The sequence below is a fragment of the Strigops habroptila genome, chromosome 7, assembly GCF_004027225.2.
Source record: "Strigops habroptila isolate Jane chromosome 7, bStrHab1.2.pri, whole genome shotgun sequence".
In the NCBI taxonomy this organism is placed as follows: Eukaryota; Metazoa; Chordata; class Aves; order Psittaciformes; family Psittacidae; genus Strigops; species Strigops habroptila.
This window is the reverse complement of record NC_044283.2, coordinates 35159550-35182666: the sequence shown is the minus strand read 5'-3', so window position 1 is coordinate 35182666 and position 23117 is coordinate 35159550. Positions and strand designations below refer to the sequence as shown.

The window sequence follows — 23117 nt, the reverse complement described above, 5'->3', positions numbered from 1 at the left end:
TAACTTCCACTTCCTTTTCTTACACAGCAGATGCAGGGATTCTTGTCCCAGGTCTGTTGTGAGAGTTTGTGCATGAGCTGAACTACTATAGATTAACAGTCCAATTTCTGAATTTTAAAATTACAGATCACAACTCCTATGCTGAATAGTACATTTCCCATTAAAACTAGCAGACTGATAAATCTGACTGATTCCAGTGAAACTTAAGAATTCCACACCTGAGCACCACAGAAAGAGCTGATCAGGGATCCTCCATTGCTATTTGTTGGACCTTAACTGGCTGCTAGTTTCAGTTTTCCTTCCCAAGTTTCTGGGGGCAGCACTCTTTGATCATGCTTCAGTAAATGAAAATCAGAGCATCAAAGGGAGTTAAATATGTTGGCAGTGAGTGTCACCGAGCTTGACTTTCAAGTCTGCAGAGCTAACAATATATTCAGAAATACGAGTTAAGTGAATCAGGACAGTTAGGCACCTAAGAATTGGAATCATGAAGGGAAGAATTTTGAGCACAGGGTCACCTAAATTTAAAAATAGAAAATATTGAAGAGAGCAGAGTTACAAGACAGCAGAGTTCCTTTTTCTTGAATTTAAATATCTATTATCGACAGTTGTGAAGTCATTGCTTAGAACTCATTAGCCTGCCCTCCAGAGGTGAAAGATTAAATTCCTGCAACTGATCACGCATATAGAAAACATAAGTGTGAAATTTAAGCTTTTTGTCATAGATCTGTACACATGAACATTTTCAAGTTTGCCTTCAAGCTTCTTTGCTGTCTGGGCTTCAGAATTCCTGAAGCAGGCTGTGTAGAGGTCTATGGTGCAGATATTCTGATGACGCAAATAGTAATGCTTAGACATTAGGAAATTAGGCACAAGTCTGGGGGGGATTGTATTTGGTATTATGCTTGTTTATAACAAGTACATAGGTTCTCAAATGGTGTGAATCAATGATTTGGTAATTGATCAGCATACACCACACATTAGAGCATTTTTAATACTGAGCCTTTGGTTTCCCAGTGTCTTGCCCCATATTGCTACAACTGTATTTTAGTATTTAAGCTTCTTTCATGTTTATATTGACTGAACAGTCAAGCTATGTGTTCATTTATAAACATTTAAAATATCAAAGATATTTTAATAATATAATATGGAATATATTTAAATTTAATATTGTTAAAATATAAAATATGTTTAAATATATTTAAAAAAAAATCATTTACAGACCAGGACATAAACTCAGGATGAAGTGTTGTGTCTCAATACTGTGTGGAAGAGTTTTCATTCACTTGTATTATTGCATTTACAGTGACCATAGGAAGTACCTCTCATGGTTCAGGTAGAACTTGGATGCACAGATCCAATATCCACCCTCTTTTTCAGACTGTAGAGCCAATCAGTATCATGATCTAATCTAACATGCACTCTGGTTTCCTCAGAAGCTAAAAATAGGATGCTTATTGTGTTCCTTAATCTCTGCCTGTCACAAGCTTGAAGAGCTTGAAGACAATATTAAGAATTATTTTCCTGGTTGTTGTGCCCAGTAGGCAGCCAAGCCCCATGCAGCCACTTGCTCACTGCCCCAGGTGAGGTGGGAAAGAGAATCAGAAGGGTAAAAGTGAGGAAACTCATGGGTTGGGATAAAGACAGTTAAACAGATAAAGCAGAAACTGTGTGCTTGAGCAAAGCAAAATAAGGAATTGGTTCACTACTTCCCATCAGTAGGCAGATGCTTAGCCATTTCCAGCAAAATGGGTTTCATCATGCATAACAGTTGTCTGGGAAGACAAACACTCTAACTCTGAACATCCCCTCATTCCCCCTCCTTCCTTTATTCCTGAGTACAACGTCCTATGCTGTGGGATATCCCTTTGGTCAGCTGAGGTCAGCTGTCATCACCCAACTCCTTATGCACCAACTCACTTGTGGGGCAGTGTGAGAAGGAGAAAAAAACCATGATGCTGTATAAGTACTGCTCAGAAACATCTAAAACATCACTGTGTTATCAACTTTGGTTTGGTCACAAATCCAGAACAGAACCCCATACTCGCTACTGTGAAGAAAATTAACTCTATCCTAGACAAAATAAGTACACTACTGTTATTTGCATCATATTGATACCTCTTTTTCTGATGCTTTGATCAGTCAGTCCAACACCTACCTTTTTAAAAGACAGAAATCCCAAAAAATGCTGAGCTTTTACACTTCACCTATTTTTCTTGAAATAAAAGAAATGCTGGTGAAATGCTCCTTCACCTACATTTGTAAAATGCTGAAAGCACAATGAAATGAAATAAAATTGTCACGAGGAAAAAGTATTTACACAAATGTAGGAAGTGTACTTTTTTTTCCCCCACATTTGATCCATCATCATAAGTTATTATCACTTGCAAAATTGTAGCATTATTAAAGGCTCAGTGAAAAATTGTATGCTGTTTGGATTCTTGTTTGAAGAGGAGTTCTAGAAACAAAAACTGTTGTGAAGTTCAAGACATATTGTACTTTTTTTTTTTTCCCCTTCCCTTTTTGGCAGACAGTAAAACGTGAGCATAATTGGAATATAAGAAAGATAAGAATGAAACATGATTTTCAGATACTGGTGTTATTGGCAAGGGCTTTATTCCATTAATGGATTTAATTTATTAATGTTCAGTCTTTATGTGTGAAATACTCTCGAATTCCTGATTATTAAAACAGAAAATCATTTTATAGTTAATTTCAGAACACTGTAAGCCAGTAACATTTATGAAAAATACTGCCTGAAAATAGCTCTTTGTATATATTCTAAGTGTCATTAGTTTTATTTTTCTTTAAAAAACAATCACTGTCTTTTTTATATGTTTTATTTTTATTACTGTTGAATTTGTTGGCTTTGCAAAGCTGTGGTGGGGGATTTATAATGTATTTGCTGGTGCATATATCAACAAAGTTGCAGTTGAAAATTCCTATTATCTGTGCTAAAGCTGGGAAGACCTTTCTCTTAAAATTTGTATTAAATTTTCAGGACACATGATCAGTTTTCCACAGTTGCAGAAAGGAAAGAACCTTTTCATGTGTGTCCTGAAGGAACCAAATATGAAAGTAAATGAGGTGCAATGAACATGGCTCTCCAAAATGCCATTTCTACATTTACTATTCAGCAAACAATCAACACTTCCATATGGTTCAAACAAATAAAGTTGCATTTTACAGTGTAGTAACATGTCAGTCCAGCAGCAGCTATAATAAATATTTTGTTATAGATAATCTGCATCTGATTTAGATTTTAAGAAAGATACACAGTTTATGAACACGTATATCACAATGCAAAGAGGAAAATAATGGTACGGAAAAAATTATTATCATCTAATATTTAGATTTTTGAAGTTATTGTGTATTTTGTAATAATAATTAAACATTTAAAAAGATATGCCTGATGATTAAATTCTTCATAATCTGTTCTCATTGCAGATTGCTGGATCATCAGAGACTCACCAGCATAACCCCACATAGGAAGCTGAAGGTAAGATGAAACATCCCACAGCCTTAAGCTCCAGTGGGACCTGTATGTTGCATCGGTGCTTTTTAAATGAAATGCAGTTGTCTAACTGACAGAATAGAGAAAACTACAAAATTACAATAAGCTAGTATGTGCTCGGTATACAGTATTCTACTGACTTACCCCTAATCAATAATTGATGCTGCTGTATCTAATTTAGTGTTGTTGCAATAACAGTATAGGTCAAAATATAAAATGGGATAAATTCATGTAGCACTAACTTTAACAGATGCAAGTGTTTTGTTTGAGAAGGAAGATCCAGGTTGATAAATTCTCTACCCTGTTACCAAACTTGGGAGTTACACTTACACAAGAATAGAACATAATAGAATAAATAATGAAATTCTCAAAATGAACTGTTAAATCACGGTGAGAGTTCTCAGCTCTGTTGAGAAACTACTGTTGCCTGCGTCTGCCATATTGTGATGTTTTTTAATGATGCCTCTCTTTAGATTTATAATTTGCAAATATCATTTGTAGCCATAACCTCAACTCAGCTGAAAGCACGAAAGGTACAAGGACTCTGAAATGGCAAGCTGTTGGTGCCCCCACAGAATTGTTTGTATTTGGCAGCAATCTGGCTGTGAGCAAACCTGAATCTGTCTGATCAGTACTTACTTTGTTACTGTACTGATTTGAACAAGTACCTGGGTTTGGGCTTATTTTCCCTTTGGTTTTAGCTCAATGATTTTTCTCAATGGTAACCAAAGTCAAGTAATTTAAAGCTTGTGAACCTCATAAAAAGGGTTCATTTAAGACCATATTCTGCATCTTGTGACACCAAATGGGAAGTGTGTTCTTCTATATGACTACAAAAGATTTTAGAACAGTTATCAGATACGCATTCTGCTCATTAATGTTTGTACAGTATCCTGCCTGAAAAGAGCCACAGTTTCCTAGAGCAAGTGGTTCACAATTCGACTACGCTCTTCAAGTTTAATAGGTTGAGCTCTTTGAGTTCCCCTACCTCCTCCTGATTGATGGTTTGTTTCTTCTTTTAATAGAAAATTCAGTAAAATTTCCCACAGTGAAAAGGGTCTTTTAATTATAAAACACCAACGTGTGGGAATGATTCAATTTACACATCAAAAAAGTTCAGTTACTTGACCATAATTTATATTCTGTGCTGATCATTTACAGACCACAGATTCTTCTACCCTCCTCCCCCCAACCCTTCTCGCTTGCTCTCTCTCTGTGTAAAAGAATAAATATCTCAATAACCTGGAAAAGTCTTTAGATATTGTATCAGTCATCAGAACTACAGTCTTCATTATCAGACTTTCTTTTTACCAGCCTTTATCCCTTTCTCATTTTCTAGCTATGTTGTCATATTTAATTTAAATGTGTTCTCTAATTGCTGAGTAATACTTTTTTTTTTTTCGTGACTCTAACAAAGGAACAGTGTAAGTAAGGAGGGGTAGGGTTTCTCACTCATGGAACTGGAAATTTAAGAGATGTTACCTTAAAAAGATATTTGCAGTTCTAATGTTGCATACAACAAAACTGACCATTATGGCCTTTTTCAGTAGCCCTCTCCAGCACTCTCACTTGTCTCCTGCAGGGGATAATAAAGGTCTATGTTTAAATTCTTTTCTTTTTTTTTAGTTTAAGGCTTAATTAATTAATACCAAAAATTAAGTTCTGGGAGGAATGAAAAATTTCCATGTACTTCCTCTATGCAGTCTTAGTCGTCTTTGTTGTTTTATTTTCAGAACATAGCTTAGGACTTGCATTGGTAGGTATAGCAGCTTTTAATGACAAAGCTTTGTAGGTTCTGGATCTGATTTTCCTAGCAAAATCAAAGAAGTTAATCTTACTTTGCACTCATTACGGACATAAGAGAAATAAGCAGTAAAAATTTATACAGATAGTTTTAAATACAGATATGTTCTTATATTTATTTTGGTTTTAATCAAATGTGGTTTGTTACTGAAAACAATTAGATTATATTATGCTCATTTTATAATACAAAAATACCTGCAGGAATTGTAGATATTGTATAATTTATTCTACATTTTGTATATAATTTTGGTATTCAGCTGTGTACCTAACAATATTTATATGTTGGCAATTTGTTGCAACACACATACAAAGGCAAAGTCTAGCTACTGAAATACACTGTTGCTACTTCTTTTCTATTTTAGCATTTAATTTAGTCTGTTTTCCACTTCAGGAGAGATGTATGAACTCTAATAAAACATGTCAGACTTGGAACAGAGCGATAGTTTTTCAAATTCTTTTCAGCTATTTGAAATGCGCTTTTCCTTTAACTTGGACTAAGCATAAACTAAAATAGCCAACATGAATATGTGTTTGTAGTGTCCCTATGAGAGAGAAACTGGAAGCTGGTTTTTGTAATATCTGCACCTGCTATTGTTTGGATATGCTTTTATGTAGAAACACATACGTATCCCGGGATAAGACTTACAAGCTGAAACTAGTGTGTGCTTGTAAAACTAACCAATATAAAATGTTATCTTCCATTGCCCATTTACCCATTGCAGGCTAAAGGAAGCCAGTAATTCTATCAGTTTGATTTTACAAATTTAAGTTTCCATTACTGCAGTTTCCACTAATTCACCTGTATCTTACTGTACTCAAATTCTTCTCAGTAAAGGGAACAATTCAGTGCACATGGGGACAGCAAAAATCAAGATCAATGAATACAGGCACAGATCTTTCCAGTTCTTACTAATGTTGATAGTGTCATACATCTTAATACTAAGTACACTTGGCGTTTATTTCCAAAAGCTAGTATTTAAAATTCTTTATGATCTCTGAATAAGAACAGATCTCTATATCTTCCATCTGACTGGCATGTTGTGCTAAGTAAATGCTCACATACGTGGTCTTACAGATATGCATGTGGAAGGTGGATTGTACTTTCATTAAAAAAAACCCAGCTTATTCTGGTTTGGGTTTTTTTAATGCGATCAGTTAATTGAACTCCTCTGTTTTTCTACATCAGTACACCTGAAGCCATGAATAGGCAGCATTTTCAAATGACTCCCAAGGTTGGTACACTATTCAAACAGTGTGTGTCCTGAAAGATGCAACCAAGCATCTGTACTCCTGCTGCTGGTGCAGGAGGAGTCCTGTGATGATGCATCTGGTTCTTCTTGGGCTTTTTTGGTATTTCCCGTAATGACTTCCAGGTCTGTTTCATTTACCGAGTAAGCCCTGTAGTGTTCTCAGTAGGTCTGTGAACCTACAGTTGTCAACAGTTTTCAACAGTGTAAGTCCTCAGTAGATCTCAACTATATCTATTTAAAAAAAGTAAAAATAGTAATAATCCTGGTGTCAAGAAGGTCTCTATTGAAAGCAATTTTTAAATACTTTTAAATCTGTGTTCTTCGAGATCATTAGCTTATGACTATTTACTAATGTAAGCAAAAACCTAAAATCAGTATCCCTGTACAAAACTTATTAATTTTGGTGATAGATGAAAGTAATTTAAATTTTTATCATTTTTTTTTTTTAATGATAATTTATTTTCAACTTCTCTTTTCTGGCTTAAATGTTAGCCTTTTGCTTCAATTTGTATTCATGACAGTCAAATGGTGGTGTATACTGTGTAAATGGTTGATATTTTAGTAGAGGTTTCTATATTTAATAGATATCCTGATGATACGGTTTTGTGGCAGAAGTTATTATTGTCACAACCTTTTTTTTCTTTTTCACTTTTTTCTTTTCTTTTCCGAACGATCTATGTAAGTGTTGAGTGTCAGTAAGACTGCAATGTTCTCACCCCAACACACAGCGCTGTGTTGTATATATTTTTGGTCATCCGTGGAATTTTTCATTTAATAGATAGGGATTACAGTGACTTAGTTTCTCCTGTTGTAACTTGACTCTGTTTATGCACTAAATGTGTCACACCATCTTGAGTCCTCGCATTGTTGATACAGGAATCGGAGCTGAATTCCCAGCTGATAGTAGACCCGTCTCCCTGGTACTACACGTATTTTATTTTTTTGTTTTCTTGGGTTTTGGGGGTTTTTTTACACTTATACATCTCTGTGATTACTATTTAAATGCTGATATGATTCCTCCACATTACTAACAGATCGTTACTATCTTTGTCCGGCTACCTGTATTTATGAGCTGTAGAAAGGCATGCCAGTGGAAATATTTTTTTTTCAAGTTGTCCTCAATAGAATGAAAAGGTATTGTACTCCATCAGTCACTTATAGAGACCTGCATTATTGGATAGGTGGTCTTATATTTTTAAACATTTCTAGCATCTTTACACAAAATTGCACTGTTTGGCATGTAAGTTTTAAATCTGAGAAGTGATTTCTTAAAAAAAAAAAAAAAAAAAAAAAAAAGGCTTAGCTACCAGTAAGTATTGGCAAAGTGGAAGCTTCTCTGCCATAAAAGCTGACGTCCCCGTCTGAAACCATGAGCTGCAAGTCAAGTTAGTCTGGGAGTCACAGGCCTGAATTAGTTCCCTTTCTGTATATACTATTTCTCATTCCTTCCATTCAAAATCCAAGGATAGCATTAGTGATGGTCCTATCTTTAGAAAATGGTTTCCTTGAAAGCGGAAAAACTTCTCTGTGTAGATCCTTCTCAAAACCACGTAGTTTGCTTCTGAGCAGTAGCTGTAAAGACCAGCAAAGAATGGCAAAAGGAGGAAGGATCGTTATTTACCCCAGTGCGTTGTGTAAATAGTTCTGGAAGGATGGATTAAGACCAAAATTCTCCTCTCCTGGTAAAATTCTACAACTTTGTGCTGTGCTTATGAAGAGAAATTTCTCTAAGATTCTTAGTCATCAGGAATTTGATGTACCCCCAGTATAGCCCCTGTTCCACAGCCCCTGTTCCAAAACTCTCCTTGAGATGTATTAATTTATTAATTCAACCTCTCAAGCCAATGAAGATATTAAAGCTGTTAAATCTGAGTCAGTTTTCATCACAATCAACATGATACTTTTAATCAGAAGTGGCCAGAGCCATTTGATCAGTAATGAGCTCAGTTTTGTCAGGCTATTAAGCAGTTCCTGAGCATATGTAACTTAACCTTTTTAATAGCAGAATAAAGTGAAGAGATGCCTCCTTTGTAAAGCTCACATGGTGTGAGTTGGAAAGTGACTGCTGGAACACATTCCTATTTTGCCACATGAGCAACATCCTGAACCTCTTGGGATTCTAGCAGAAAGTGGAAACTAGCCCTTACTCTTGAGCCTCAGTGCATAGCCACAAGCAATAGACTGTAGAGCTTATATATAGCTATATATAGCTATAGGGTTTGTGCCCTGTTTCATCTAGGCAGGGCTGACCTAATGCATACAGGTCATCAAGTGACCCAGTATGAAGTGTTGAGGGAAATACATATGTTGTAGATGTGGCATAAATGTGATTCTGTGATTTTATAATTATATTTTTTTTAATTAAATAAAATATTTTTCTTTTTTTTTTTTTCATGAAAACATGAAAACTTGCCTTTGTCCATAAGAACCATATCTGTCCTTATTTATAGGATTCTCCTTTGGAGCATTTGCAGAGAAAACAGAGAAAATCATGGATTCCCTTTCAGACTACAGTGCAATGGGAAGAACATTGTGCCTGGGTACAGTTGTACGCTGGTACAATCCAAGAGTTTCAGTACTGCCTGTTAGGATCCTTTACTCTTTGGCAAAATTTACTTTTATTTCTACAGATTGCTGATATTAACAGAGGTGTTATTCAATCCAGGATCAGAGAGTAAATATCCCAGGTGATAAATTCTAGAAGATACTGTCATTGCTGATCAAGAAAGAAATTTATACTAACTGTATTGTAGAATAGTCATGTTTTGCTTTCCATGTAGAAGACCAAGTTCTTTTTCCAGGAGAAACGTTTGCAATGAAAATAGAAGCTGGGTTTTCTCAGATATTATGAATACAGCTGAACTAATTAGAGTGTGGGTGTTTTGGGTAGTGCATTAGATAAAAAAAAGCAGGGACTTTTCCTGTAACAAGTTTTTCATTCTCTCTTGCTCATACTGTTTATCACTTGCATGCCAAAAAGAAGTAAACCAAAAAAGAAGGAAAAATAATGAACATTTTGGTGGGTTCTTAAACAGAATGTTAAATAATGTTGACAGTCAATTTCACCTTTGCAGTGTGGTAATAACATGTATAAAAGTAGTCCAGCTGATGCTTTGAGTTGCTACAAGTATTGCAGCCCTGTTATTTTAAGATGCTCAATTATTTTTGAACCACTGAACTATTGTTTTAAAAAGCATTTTGTTATTTCCCTTCAGTAGGCTAAAAATCCTTCTTGTGGTTTGTTATGGTTCTTTGAACTACTTTTTAAGGCTAATTTGTGAGAGATTTTGTACTGTGATTTTTATATTGAGTCTACTGAATCTCTGTAACCTGAATAGCCCGAGGGAGATAAGTCAGGAAGCATAGAAATCAAGAAAACCTGAAGCTGGTACTTCAAGCTGAACCAGAAGCTAGTATAACTCAATTTGTCAGTGAGAATTTTTACTGAGAGAACAAAGAACTTAGTTTTTCCCCGCCAGCGTTCTATCCTTGTGTTTAAAAAATTGTGATTTGTGCATGTTTTGTGTAGCATAAGAAACAGCATTTGAGGTTTTTCTGGTTTGAAGTAGTTTAACGATCTCTGTAAGAAAGGGTGGAGTTTTCTGAAACTGAGATTTGACTTCCAGGTATACTCTGATAGGGTTTTGAAGAGGTTTGAAACATTTCCATCAGTTAATAGTGATAGAAAAGGACGTTTTCATGCATGCTACATTTCTGAGTTGATTGCAAGCTGGTCTCAGGTTCAGTTGTCATCCATGTAGTGAGGGTCTGCTACAGACCACCTGACCAGAAAGACTAAGTAGATGAGGCCCTCTGTGGACAGATAGGAGCAGCCTTATGTTCACAAGCCCTGGTCCGATGTAAGAAGGACATGAAGCAAGTCCAGAGGAGGGCTACAAAGATGATCAGACCTCTCCTATGGAGACAGGCTGAGAGAGCTGGGGTTGTTCTGCCTGAAGAAGAGAAGGTTCTGGGAGGCCTTAGAGCAGCCTTCCAGTACCTAGAAGAAGCTTTCAAGAAAGCTGAAGAGGGACTTTATATAAGGGCATATAATGACAGGACAAGGGGTAATAGCTTTAAACTAAACGAGGGTAGATTTAGACTAAGTATTAGGAAGAAGTTCTTTACCGTGAGGGTGGCGAGGCACTGAAACAGGTTGCCTAGAGAAGCTGTGGATGCCCCATCTCTGGAAGTGTTCAAGGCCAGAACAAATGGGGCTTTGAGCAACCTGGTCTAGTGAAAGGTGTCCCTGCCCATGGCAGGGGGGTTGGAACTAGATGATCTTTAAGGTCCCTTCCAAACCAAACCATTCTATGATTCTGTGGCATTCTTTTCTCCAGCATCTGACAGATACTGACAAGAAGCTGTGCACAGACAGGCTCAGTACACTTGAGGCTACTGTACAAATTATGTTGTTCACAAAACTCATTTTAACATTGTAGTAAGACAAGCAGAAAGGTGAATGGAAGATTTGTGCGTGTCAGTAAGATGGTTGTTGACCTGACTGTCTTTAATGGGGGAAAAACAAAACAAGGACAGACCAGTTGAATGATGCAAGTCAATGAGCAAGGTGAAATTCATTAGAAAATAGGGAACTGGTTGGTTATACATAGACTTCCCAATAATTGTTCAACTATATATAGATTAATAGGAACTATCAAAATCCACATGTAAGAAAACAGAGGTAAGATAAAGGCTCCATGGTAAAATTTTAATTCACTTACTAATAGCTGTATCAGAAACTATAAAACAGTGTTAAATATATGATTCATTTATTGAATTTATTATTAATCACATGAGTAATGCTGTTTTATATAAAAGCAGGGAACCTAAGAGGGTCCTACAGAGTTTTGGGGAAGTATCCATAAGTTGCACATGTGAATCTGAATGTGAGGCCTGAGGTGTACCATACACAGTCCAATTCCAAATTGTTTTTTTCCAGTGAAACTTTGATATGTCCTATTCGACATCTGTTTTGTCAGCAACAATGTTAACAATGCTGTTTTAAAAAATAAATAAAAATAATTTAAAAAGGGAAGGATTATATTCCTCTAGTCTGCTCGTTACACAGTTGTTAAAAGTAGTTATGTAATTAGTCACTGAGACTGAACCAGATGTAAGAGGCAATACAAGCTACCTTCCACAAATATCAAGAAGATATGGTAACTGTGCCTGAGTCCAGGAACTCCAGGTGTGATTTTGGAGACTTCCCAAGTATTCCTATCACTGAGTACATATCTATCATGTGTAAAAAAAGGTCTAATCTCAGCTGTAAATGCTGAGAATTACATGTCATTTCACTTTGAGCAATAAATGCTCTTTTGTCTATCTAGATTTTGTTGCTTTTTCACAATAATTCCTAACAGTGCTGTGCTATGTCATTAAAATACCAAAATCTAATAAGTCAGCTGGCAATAAATGGAAAAAATAGAAATCCATAGCAAAGATTAGTGATATCTAAAAGTGGTTTATGGGTCCTAGTGGGATTCCTCCTTTTTTAACAACAAAGTGCAGAGTGAAAGAATATGCACAGCTTACTTTGTCTTTCTATTTCTTTTGATCTGAAAGAACAATCAGATAAGGCTGATTCCTGAAGACAGTTCAGAATGAACAGATTTCAGTTGCCCCCAGTGATAACCATCATTGTCAACAGGAGGCATTCCAGGTACTGACACTAGAGCCTTAAATGTTCAGATACTGAACATTTTATCTTTTATTTTAAAAACTACTGCTGGGAACTCTCTTTATAGAATGCAATGGATGATGAGTATTTAGGAGAAGAATGAACCCTGAAGGAGAATAAAGCCCAAGCCTCAGAGGCTGTCAGTGAACAGCAAAAGGACAGAATAATTTAAGGTTAAGGTGAGGAATTTCATGCACACAGAAAACCTGAAGCTGTGGAAAATGGAAGGATAGAACTCAAGAGTTACAGGCTACAGAACCAAAATTAGAAGAATTTAGAGGCCCTGGACCTAATGGGCATTTGTCCGCATCAGTGAATCAATACACACTCTGTCAGAGTTCAGCAAAACTAAGTGCGTTTTCACAGGGAGGGCTCAGAGCTGGAGCATGTTGATGTGTTGATAATCAAAGTTGAGGTGACTGTGCACGGAAATCACTGCACAGAAAGGGTTGCAATGATGGCAGGTGTGGAATAAGACTTCTCAGTTACATGTCCTGAAATAAACTTTTCAAATGAAAATGTGATCTACCAGGTGCAAAAAAGTTGAACAAGTATCAGTTTGGCTTATTATGTTTTACTAAATATTTTATTAATAGATGTTTATGAAAGCAATTAAAAAAACCTGCATAGAAAATGTGTTGCAAATACCTGAAAACTATAGGATGGGTTCTAGGTTACATAGAATTTGATTTGTGACAGTAAAACATATATTAAACATAGAGGCACTTATACTGTAGATCCAATGAGAGTGTCCTCTTTAAATAAGTATAATCCAAATTTTAGTTAGCTGGGACCTTCAAAATTTTGACAAGATTTGTGTGTATTGGGCAGATAATAATGACCATTACTCTGGTGTCCCCTACTGCTAGCAAACATGCACGATTAGGTAAATGGAGATTGAAACCATACTGTGGACTTGTATAACACTGGAGAGCTCCATCTTACATTTAAAGTATGTAGAGCAAAAACCTGATGCAGAAGAAAAATAGATTTTTCCCATATATTTTCCCCTAAGAATGCAAAAGCTCTCATTATTCTTTATGTAGCAAGGTTTTATCAATGACACTGATCTGAAAGCCCACCTTGCTGATCTTTGTTCATGACTGAAATGCCTACACATTGCTTTAATTTTTATGTAAAGTTATACAGTGTTGACATATTCCATAGACCTTGTCTGACAGGGCAATATGAAAACCTTTCTTTCCATGCGTATGGAAGAAATCATTGGGGTTAAATGACAGGGCTCCACCAATGATTTGCCTGTCACGGAGAACTGTAAATTGCAGCCTGTCTCCAGGATAGTGTTTAGACACATTCTGAGATTAATGGTTTTGCATAGACACTTTGGACTTCAAATGATTTTGAGATAAGCTCCATCAAGAAGATTCTTCCAGTTTGAACTCAACTGAAAGTGCTTGCGTTTTAGCTATGTTTATATGAAACTTTGTTGATACAGAAGAGACGGTACCTGATATAAAAATGAAATGGTGTTTCGTATGTTCCAGACTACATAAAAATTTTCACCTCCAGCTTAACGCTTTGTGACAGATTACTTTTTTTATTATAATTCTTAACAGTTTCAAATAACAGACAACAATGAGATCTTATTTATGTGATTGAGCAGGCTGTATCTTTTCTCTTAAAGGAGCATAGCTTGGAAAGAAGGTCTGTATCCTACATTTAGGGAAGAGGAAGCTACGTGAGGCTTATGAATCATCTGGGAAAATACCTCTGTTTGAGAAGGTGATGATCCATTCACTGTTCAGAATCTTAGCTGGTAATTGATGTGTGTTCTCCAGTGAATGAGATATTATGATTCACTTAAGACAAAATTAATAATAAGGTTTCTTTTTCCTGAAATGTGTTAAAGAGAAAATCTTTATCGAAGAATGCAATGAATGTAGATATTTCTTTTTCATGTCCATAGTCACTTAATTAAAAAAAAAAAAGAGGAGGAAGAAAACACCTTTGTCATTATTATCAATCAGTTTTCATCTCTTTTAATATGTACTGAAAATTGTATGGTTTCAGTAGAGTATTAGGCTGTCAGATTAGACAGCAGTGTCAGAGCCATGCAAGAATCAGCATAATGGGCTAAATATTTGTATTTTTCTCATAAATAACCTGTAGTTCATGTACCGTCTCTCCCTCTCAGCTAAAAGAGACAATCAGTTATTACTTAAACTGCTTATTGTATCGCTGACCAAATTTACCCCACCAGCACCTGGCAGCTTGTGGCATCTTTGTATTACCTGGTGAAGGATTTTTGCTGTCAGATGACACTGGATGTCTTCCCTGTTTACCTGAATATTGGTGTGGTTATATGACCTCAGGTTTATGAGTTGCATCATGTAACTAAAGGAGAATTAAAAGGTCTTTTCAGGGAAAAAAAAAAAAAGTAGCTCTTCTTTTCCAAATGATATGCAGATTTGTTCAAACATTTATAGAAACCTCTTCATGATTTTTTAATTTCAGTGTTTAAGTTTTTACGTACGGTATTCATGAATCTTGTTTATGATATTTGCAACTGAAACATTGATTAAGATATATGGAAGACTGAGCTGAAAACAGATTTGGATTTGAACAGCAGGTTCAGAAGTTTATTAACTTAATGTACCAAACACTAAGTAGGGTCTGTGCAGAGAGTTTCAGGACTCCCACCATAAAATCCCACAGCAAGTGCATAGTTTGTTCAGTCAGCTTGCCAGTGATTTGAACACTCCTTTCTCCTCCATAGCATGTAAATAAGGTACAAATGGGGCACTATGGCTAGCAAAGGTTCACATCTCTGATAGAAAGGGCCAGGGTCCCCCAGGCGAATGCATGAAAATTCCAGCTTCTGGGAGCAAACCAACTGGAATTTTGTTAATATTGAGCACAGGCCTCAGCCTCCTAGTGACTGATAAGCAGCCATACTCTTTAAAAGCCATTAAAAAAAAAAAAAAATGTTTTTTCCATGACATTGAAAGACAAAAAGATCCAAACCAAGCCAAGCTGAGACCAAGTTTGGGTTTAATGGGAAGTTCCCAGTTCCTGGGTGTGGCAGTTGATTAAAACCACAGACAATTATGGACAGAGCTCCCATAGCAGCATTGTGGTTCAGAGTATGTGAAGCAACCAGAAGCGAGGGGTTTCTGAAGCCCTAGGGTGAAGTTTAAACAACTAATGCAGTAAATGAGCTTATAAGCCTCTCTTCCGCTTTGATAGAGAGGGGAGGCCATCTTTCAGGAGGAGCCAGTTCTGTGTTATTCGCTGTTCATGATTCTCTCCTTTAGATTGAGTTGTTCACGTAATGAGGCAGACTGCCATTGCCTTCACTTACTCAAAACTGGACAGGCAAGTGATTATTTAAATAAATAAAAAAATATATTACTGTCAAAATACTTCAGTTATAATAGCTTAACATGTTTGTTTAAATGCAGCTATGGAATGTATTTAACATCATCTTTTTTTTTAACAACCAGAGCCAAGGTTTACAAAAGATATATACTACAAATAAGTGTACATAAAAAATCTATTCTGAACGTGATTAGTGCATGCCACTTGCAAATGTCAGCAGTTATTTTTAGTGGAGAGCATTTGTAAGATCTGGCAGAGAAGCCTTGAAATGTCAGGAGGGTAAGAGGAAGCATAGCAGAAGCCAAATACATACACAAATACGTTAAAGGACTGTAATGTAAGTCCATCACTTTTTGAAAGACAAGGTGGAGCTGCCTTAAAACCAGCCTGACAGATCGTAGTTCCCTTCCTATGTCATAGATATTGTTCAGACATGACAAAATTACTTGAATTTTTGCAAAGAGCTTGATTTCTTTATAATCTAAAGAAATCTTGTTCTCCCCCTCCTTTCTTGTTCACGGATGGATTGGTATTGTTAAACAGTATATTGCACTCAACTTTTAATAATTGTATGTTACACTTACGTAATTTCCTTCTGGTATATTTATCATTAAGATTTGCCTCAAAAGTATCTGAGAAGGTGTGTATTTTATCTTTTTTATACATTTTATATATATATAAAAAACATACCCATTCACATTCTATTGGAAGCTGTAAAGGGAAGGGCAATTCTTTGACAGCATTGTTCACAAGCTCAGGAATAGTGCTATTCAGTGCTGTTATCTGTTTGCTTGATACAGGAATAGCTGTAGACTAGCCAGATATACTCAGATAACTATCTTTACAGTGAAAGGTCAGATTTGTTTGCAGCACTATTTCAAGCACATCCTTTATCTCATGCGTGGTTCTAATTTTCTTTACTGTTTCTAATAACTCTAATTATGTATTCCTGCTTGCATATAACCAGGAAAGCTGCTGAGTCATTATTGGTACAAAACTTAATGCCTCTTAGGATTAAATAATGTAGGTTTTCATTTGTGCAGGAATAGCACCTTCCTCTTTAATAAACAATTTACTCCTGGGTTTCATGTCATCCAAGCTGAAATATGACATTTTCATTTACAGGTTTTGTAGGGTTTTTTGTTTGCTGGTTGTTTTTTCCCAAAGCCTCATACCTAGTTCCCATTGTAAGGTAAGTCCTGTGTCCTCCACACTGATCAGTGCTGGTTACTTTGCATCAGAACTCCGTCCTCAGAAATCAGTCTAATCCCTACAATTATTAAGGTCTCCTTGGGCAGACTCCAGACTTCAAGGTCTCCAGGAACAGAAAGCCTCCCATCCCTTTTCTGTTATCTTCTCATTGATTGTTGGAAAATTGCAGGAGGTATATCTCTAGGGAACTAACTTCTTTTGAATAATTTCACAGATGTTACATACTTTGTTGCTTTCTTGGTTTACAGGAAAGGTAATTTTCATCCTTCAAAAGTAGATAAGGTTATGGAAAATTACACTCAGAGCTGGAGATAAAATGGACCACCCGGGTAAACAAATGACATACTAATGGCCAAAACCCCCACTCTGAGTCCTTTTCCATTGCAGTACATGTTCCAAGAATGAAAATAAAGGATTTATTGATAGGCCAATTTATTTCTGCCTACAATAGAAATGACAGGACTGACCATGATGGAAAATGGAAAAGGAGAATAAGCAGTAGCTTAATTGCATTAATGCAATAAACAATTTTAAATGTGATGCAATTTTTTCTATTTCAAAGCAATTTTAAGTATGATTTTCCAGAGTTCCTTTAAAAATTATATAGCAAGTAAAAATTCTGCTCTCTGCCTAATTCTGGAAGATTTAATAAATAAAATAAATTATTAAGGTAAATAAGAAAGTTTAATGGACACTGTCAAACTTTAACACATCCAAAATTTGATCTAATGTAAAAAAAAAAAAAAAATTGTATTTTTTCATATGCTCTGAGCCTGAGAATTCTGTCAAAATGAAAGTTGCAATACAAATAAAAAATCCCAGCTAGGCAGCCAGCTTACATTAACGCAATCCCTTCTTGCATTTGCAGGTAAATCTCCTTTATTTACTTATTTCTTTCTTGTGCTAAATACTTCAATACTTAAATACAACATTCTGAAATATTTACAGAGTCAAACTTTTCTTTGCACTATTACAATAATACAGAAGGCATATATTTAGAAGACTTGTATGTTTCCAAACAAGTGTCTACCATTATGAAAATATACGTGCAAATTAAGTCAATGTTTTGAATTTATTTTACAAGTCTAGTGTAAAACAGTGGTCTTCTTCTTTGTGTAATTATTTTGTGAGATTTCAGCTACTTAATATCAAAATCTTTGGATATATACTGGCTTCAGTGTGGAGTTGTATGATGCAATACTATAGAAAAAGGGAAAAAAAGAATACAAGACCATTTCTTTTTGTTGCATTTTATTCATAAAGAATATTATGAGTTTTATTATTGAAGAAGCTAAGAATGAAAGAAGATAGATGTCAGAAGGCAGCTCCTTTTGTATTGGTGTGAAAGAAAAATAGCTCACATAAAAACAAATAAGCCTAGAACTATAAAAATAGTGAATAATTTTTTTTTTTTTTTTTTTTAATGGGATATGGAAACTGTAGAAGAATGATCCGGAAATTGCCAAAGTCAAAGTACTGTTTTAAGAAAATTATTAAGAGGCAAAACTAGGGCAGGGCAAAATTAAAAATGAAATAGCAACCTGAGTTTAAGATCTAAATCCATATTCAAACACTTTATAGTAGAGCTGATATTTGAAAACTGCTTAACACTCCAGATTTCCTACTGAGATCAATATTTTAGAACTGTAGCATCCTACGAACCTGAGCATGAATACAGACATTTAACCGGAGGCTTCTATTTTTGTGACTCTAGATTAATATCTACATAAATAAGGCAATATAAAAAATAAGGCAATATAAAATATAGAGGAATGATTTGTTGCAGGGAAGAGCTATACGTTCTTCATCTGAATCCATGGGGAACCCAGAGCAAAAGACTTAGGAAATCTTAAGTTGGCAGTACCAAGCACATCTAGTTACTTGGAAGAACGAGCAGGAAAATGTCACTTTTCAAAATGTGCTGTCTTGGAAAATAATCAGAGATGAATTAAGAAGGCCAAAAGTGACGAAATGTGGGAGAAAACCTGATATATCTGAAGCTAAATGTGCTGGAGCTTAAGGAAGTCTAGAGAGAAGGAGCAAAAATAGAAAGAAAAAAAATGCCATAATGGAGGGAAAAAACCTAACAGTATTCAGAGTTCATGTGAAGGCAGAATTTGTTCTCCAAAAGATGCGAGTCTAGCACGCTATTATTTGCCTTCACATTTTGAGCAGTGCGTAGGCCATAATGGCAAAATACAGATATTTGCAAGATACATGTCTGTGATGTGAATATATAGTACTATAAGGAACTGAGAGACTTAGGGCTACTGATCTCCTCTTTTTCTATCCCATATGTCATTCCTGATCTTTACTTGACCAAATAAGTTATGAATATATCTTAGAATTTCTTGAATCTAGGGAAGAAAAAAAAAAAAAAAGAAAAAAGAAAAAATAGAAAAGCCTTCAGAGACTTTTTATACATAAATTTGCAGAATTCTTAGTGTGCCATTTTGCAGTTTAGCAGATTGGCTTTCGAGGCGCTTGGCCCGCACTAATCTTTGAACCTAACAGAAAAAAGAACACTGCTGTTGCATTTGTATCTCAGCACAGCGGATATATATTGCTGACAAGCTGGATATTTTGTTTTTTCTCAGGGAGTTCAGACACTGCTAATAACTTGTTAACAATTAAATATGAATATAGTGATATTGGGCTTGTCAAACAAAAGGCACACACCATGTTAATTCCCTAAGGAATCAGAATTGTGAAAACTATCTAAGCATGTCCTTGTCCAGCCCACCTGTCCGCTGTGGCTGCTCATTGCAATCTTTAGTATAACTGTACTGCTGCTGATTTTGTGGAACTAGAAAAATTTTCTTCAAGAAAAATGTAATAGACAGTAGTCTGGTTCCTTCCGAGATGTCAAATACCTACTTTATTATAGCAAGAAAGTGACAGTCAATTTAAACCAGAATTTATTGATAACATTAAGAGCTGGAAGGGCTTTGGCTAATCACTGTAATGTCCCCAACAAATGGTAAATGAAAGCATGAGGAAATTGAGTTAACACAAGTTGAAAGTTCACATACTTACCAAATTATATTAAAAAATCTACAACCTAATTAAATTATCTAAACCTACTCATTTCAGTCTGTTCTATTATACTAGTGAATGCATATGATGGTATTTTCTTAGATGCATAGCAGTTGACAGGTTTACCATGAGTCAGATAAAAAGCCAGTGAGCAAGATCAAAGGATGAATTACTAATGATGTGCAGTATTTTGAGTAGCTATACTGAATGATGAGAAGAGTTTTGCATTGGTGCTTGTTTATATCCTTCATATTTGTAACTCAAAAAATCAATATTGTCCCAACTGGAATACATGGATAAAATGTATCCATTTCTCCTCTTTTACAGAGTTTTTGGCAGGGGGACAAGGCTACAGAGGGTAATGTAACACCCAATATGTATATGTCTATAGACAAGTATTTCAACTATGCTAACATGCCTTAAAATTGCAAAAAGTGTGTTGCTTATTTTTGTACCATTACACTACTTCACAAAGATCCTTTTACATGCTAGATTTTGTAGTAAGATTTAACACTAAAGATCATGTTTTCTGAGTTTCTATCTTATCTTACTGGTATAACCTTTCAATTATTTTTCTTTTAATTTAAAATAAAGGGGTAAAAATACTTCACTGGTATTGGTAAATTTCCTACAATCCCTCCTACAGATTCAAGGTTTATTTGAAAGTACAGTAGTTGAAGAAACTTTCTGTGGTTTCAGCTTATGGCATAGTAATTTGTATTTGAAAACAATAGGCTGATCTTAGAGTACCTATGAGAAATCTGACTCATCAGATAATGGCATGTACATGCAGTAGCATTCTCACTTCTAGCAGCACATGGGGCTGTTTCAAGAGAAGAACTTCTCTTGAAAATAAAAATTTGCAGATATTTTTGGAATTTAGAGAGTTTTGGGGGTTGTGCATTTGTTGGCTTTGCTTCCTGGAGATGAAGAAAATCATGTGGATTGAGTGCGCCCTCAGCAAGTTTGCTGACGATGCCAAGCTGTGTGGTTCAGTTGATACACTGGAGGGAAGGCATGCCATCCAGAGGGACCTGGACACACTCGTGAGGTGGGCTGATGCCAAACTTATGAAGTTTAACCAAGCAAAGTGCAAGGTCCTACACCTGAGTCGGGGCAATCCGAGGCACAGCTACAGATTGGGTGGAGAAGAGATGCAGAGCAGCCCTCTGGAGGACTTGGGGGTGTTGGTTGATGAGAAGCTTAACATGAGCCGGCTTCAGTGTGCACTCGCAGCCCAGAAAGCCAACTGTATCCTGGGCTGCATCAAAAGAAGCGTGACCAGCAGGTCGAAGGAGGTGATCCTGCCCCTCTACTCTGCTCTTGTGAGACCTCACTTGGAGTATTGTGTACAATTCTGGTGTCCTCAACATAAAAAGGACATGGAGTTGTTGGAGCAAGTCCAGAGGAGGGCCACGAGGATGATAAGGGGGCTGGAGCACCTCCCGTATGAAGACAGGCTGAGGAAGTTGGGTCTGTTCAGCCTAGAGAAGAGAAGGTTGCATAGAGACCACGTAGCAGCCTTCCAGTATCTGGAGGGGGCCTATAAGGATGCTGGAGAGGGACTCTTCCTTAGGGACTGTAGTGGTAGGACAAGGGATAACGGGTTCAAACTTAAACAGGGGAAGTTTAGATTAGATATAAGGAAGACGTTCTTTACAGTGAGGGTGGTGAGGTACTGGAATCGGTTGCCCAAGGAAGTTGTGAATGCTCCATCCCTGGTGGTGTTCAAGGCCAGGTTGGACAGAGTCTTGGGCCACATGGTTTAGTGCGAGGTGTCCCTGCTCATGGCGGGGGGGTTGGAACTAGAAGATCTTAAGGTCCTTTCCAACTCTAACTATTCTATGATTCTATGTAGGATACCCCTTAATCCTTTGGCTAACCACGGAGGACAGAACCACCATGTGAATAACTTTCTCTGGGAAAAGTCAAGAGCATAAGAGTCATCTCTGTCACCAAACACACAGATGTGTAAGGAAAGTTATTGATGATGGCATTAAAAAAGAGACATTTTCCTGTGGGGATGGAGGGGGGAAGTAATGGTATGACTAATAAAATGTCAAGATGGCAACATCCGAAGTGGATGTATCACATAGGAATTTTCATCTTTAATTGCACCTTGAGAATGCATTCTTCTCCTCAAACATTACTTGGAAAAAATTGCTTTTCAGACAGAAATACGGTGTCATGCATTTGTTTCTAACTGCTTGCTAAAAGAGAAAAGCAAATGCACAAATGAAATCGGTTTCCCACCCTCAGAAAAACAATTATTTTATGAAATGAGAGGACCTGTCCACTGCTATTTAATACTTCTAAGTGCTTGTCTACTAAAAGGAAAAGACATCATTGGTGGTTTATTGCTGACGTCAAGATTAGCGTCAAAAAGTTAAGTCAGTTGGGCTTCTGTAAAAGGAGAGCATCTAAAATTCATAGCAATTGTTCTTAAGTTTCCTCCCTGATGGTGAGTTTTCCTTACTGACAAAGAAATAAAAAGTATTACCCTTTCTTCCCCAAAAATATTTGATACATTTAATATTTCTCCGTTTAAGTTTCTTGGTTTTAACCTCTATCAAAAGTAATGTATGTATATACTTTAAATTTTTTTTTTTCTTTGTCACAAAGAATTTCTAGTTTTGATGCTGGTGTTCACACACACACACAACCACCAAATGGGCAAATAAATAAGAAATAAACATCCTGCACTATAAATAGTATACTTCAGCATTAGTGGGTCACTTGAAACCAGCTTTAGGGAAGCCTGTGAAAATAAGCATAGATTTACTTCTTGCAAATGCAGAAACACCTTAATTTAAAATTGAGACACTTGTGTATGTTTTCCCCTTTTAGACAGAGAAAATCCCATCAAATTCTCTATCAAAAGTACATGGAAGATAAAAGTCTCTGGGAGCACAGACCAGTTTAGAAAGCCTATTACAGTTTAAGAAGATGACCAAACCTAGAGAAACTTTCAAATCACTAGTGTACTATTAAAGCATGAAGAATTATTCCACAGAATAATCATTTTGGAGGGTTTTTTTTCTTTTAGTCTGAATGCAAGGCATTGTTTTTAATGAATGAAAAGAAGTCAAGAATTATGTGTTATGGCTCTGAAGTGCTTTCTGAAATTCCAGCATGTGTAGCAGGTAATCAAATTCCCTTCACTTTAGCAGTAAGCTGCTCGCCCTTGCTAATGAATGCCACGTATCTTACAGTCCTGATCTGCCTCTCTGCTAAGTTCAGCACTGGTGAAAATTCCGGTGAAATCAATGCAGTTATACTG

The 23117-nt window shown here is 36.2% G+C and overlaps 1 protein-coding gene across 10 annotated transcripts in view; it reads left to right on the top strand.

The window, feature by feature from the left end:
- TENM3 (teneurin transmembrane protein 3) overlaps nucleotides 1-23117 on the top strand; it is an 817612-nt gene that overhangs the window by 343137 nt on the left and 451358 nt on the right. For all 10 annotated transcript variants that reach the window (XM_030491587.1, XM_030491600.1, XM_030491599.1 and 7 more), the window contains one exon: nucleotides 3448-3499. The gene's annotated coding sequence lies outside the window, so the exon portion shown is untranslated. The remainder of the gene's footprint in view (nucleotides 1-3447; nucleotides 3500-23117) is intronic.